Genomic DNA, 2,715 nt, shown 5'->3' on the forward strand with positions numbered 1-2,715 from the left:
GAGAAGTATAGCAAGGTATGTTTTTCTGAAATGCAAAAGATCAAGAGTTAGTGAAGTTATAAAATCAGTATAGCCTATGTTTTAATTAACCTGTTGACCTCTATCGCAATATCAAAATGAAGAATGCATGTAATGGAATATACTGTTTATATGGGTGTTTCTAGCCTCAGTTCCCAGGAAATACTTGATACTTTGTTTTTATTTATTTTAAAATATAAAAATGACTTTTATACTGGGAGAAGATGGGGTGTGTGGATTCACATGTGCTTTGTTGCTTAATGAATTGCCTGTTGGTACTTCTCTAATTTTTATATAGTGCAAATTGATGTGATCTGAACAACTGATGGTTTTCTATTTGCCAGTCCCGGTTACATTAGCATTCAACTAAAATAAAGACATGCAGAGTGTCTACTGATCACAAAGCACTTAAGATCTTAGATGTTAAAAGTATTATATGGACTTTAGAATGTGTAAAATATCTCATGCATTTTCATTTATCCATAAAGAGAGGAAATGGGCATTGTAAAAACTCTCTGAACAATTGCCTGGAATCACTGAACATTTTCTACTGAACTCTTTCCTACTTCTCTTGAGCTAAATTGAAAGGTAACCCTGCAATACACTGCACCTCATCATGTGCAAGGCTGTAGTTGTTAAAGTTCAAGCATAAAGAGGAGGAGCTAGGTTTGTCCACGTGCATAAATCTGGGTGCAGGGCTAGAGAGCCCAGAGAACTCCCTACCAACCAGAAAAGCTAGAAGATGGTTTGTAATATGTGAAGATTTCTGGAAAGTCATCAGCACTTGTATCTCAATCCCTGTTGAAAGTAAAGTCCTGATTCTTCCCTGAAAAAAAAAAAATTGAATCCAGTGGGGAACTGACTCTTAGTAAAGCTACAATAAAAACCAGACACAGATAAATCACAAGTTAGCAGACTGGCAAAAGAACATTTCCTTCTTTTCTGAGTGTAATATTATTTACTTCACTTCCATTGTTCCTTGACACATAATAACCAGCATTACATTTTTCTTTAAAAAAGCATATGGCAGAAACAAACAAGAAAAACTTAAGAAAGAAAAATGTCAACAGAACCGACAGAGAAATAATTTAGATAATAATTACAGGGATTTTAACATAATAATGAAAATTATGTTAATAAATATAATAAAGTAGACAAAATCTGTAAACAAAGAATTTTACCAGGGTAATGAACTATAAAAAAGATGCCAAATTAAAATGACAAAATAAACACTTGATAGGAAAAATGAAGAATTAATTTGATAATCTCAACTGATGGTGGGACATAGTAGAAAAAAATCAGTAAGCTTAAAGCTTACCTAAACAGAAGCATAAAGAGAAAAACAAAGTGAACAAAAAAAGAATGATGCCAGTGAGGCAACATCAGCCAACTAACATACATATAATAGAATACTACACAGAAAGGGTAGAGAAGATGGTACAAGAAAAGTACTTAAAAACATAGCCACAACATATCTTTCAAATTGATAAAATAATAATTATCTTAGGGCTCAACAGGCATCAGGTAGATCAAATACAAAAGCAATCAAATAATCAACCTATATCTAGACACAATATAATGGAAGTGTTTAAAACTAAGTATAAAAAGCAATATATATTTTTAAAGCCATTTAAGGAAGAAACATTACATACAGGACAGTGATAAGAATTATGGCTGACTTTTCATCAGTAAAATAAAGGCCCCAGGTTAATGGAATGATATTTTTAAAGAATAAAAAACAAATAGACATATTCATCTAAAAAAAAAAGATAAATAAAACTGAGATAATTCATCTCTAATAGTCTTGTATTACATAAAATGCTGAAATAAAATTCATTAGGCTGAAGGGATGATACTAAATAGAATCTTGGATCTGCAAGAGGGAATAAGAAATACTAATGAGGAAAAATTTAGAAGTAAATTAATTCTCTAATTTTAGTATACTAGTTTAAAACATTTATTCCAATTATTGACTAATTCAAACAAAATTTATAAAAGTATATCATAGACATTTTAGTGTATGTAAAAGTAAAATGTATGACAACAGAGCAAAAAGGGGTAGGAAGTAGATAAATAGAACCATTATATATTGTTATAAGATTCATACAATTTTCATTAAGTAGAAAAATGTTATATGAATATAGACTGAGGTAAATTGAAGATGCATATTATCATCTCCAGAGTAACTGCTAAAAAATATGTAGTGAAAAACCAATAAAAACGAGTTTTTATAAAAAATACACAATTCACACAAAGGAAGGTAAAGAAGAAACAGAGTGGGAAAATAGAAAACAAGTTCCAAAGTTCTCTGCTTAAGCCCAGCCACATCAAACTTATACTAATTATAAATGGTCTAAATTTCCTGTTGAAGTGGTTGTTACCAACATGTGCAAGAGATCTTCAGTTCATAACAATATACTGTATACTTGAAAATTGCTAAGAGATTTTGCATTCTAATCACACAAAAATAATAAATATATGATGTAATGCACATGTTAATTTGCTTGATATAGTCATTTAGCATTTTTGATCAATTATAAAAAGAAACTTTAAGCAAAATAAAATACAGAGGTTAAGAATAGATGAGAAAGTAAGACCAAGCTATATGATTTTATAATGAGCATGTATTTTATATAAAGAGACAGACAGCTTGAATGGAAAAGAGTGGAAAAGAGGCCAAACAAACACGAATCATGA

This window comes from Mandrillus leucophaeus, unplaced genomic scaffold (genome assembly GCF_000951045.1).
Source record: "Mandrillus leucophaeus isolate KB7577 unplaced genomic scaffold, Mleu.le_1.0 Scaffold817, whole genome shotgun sequence".
NCBI lineage: Eukaryota > Metazoa > Chordata > Mammalia > Primates > Cercopithecidae > Mandrillus > Mandrillus leucophaeus.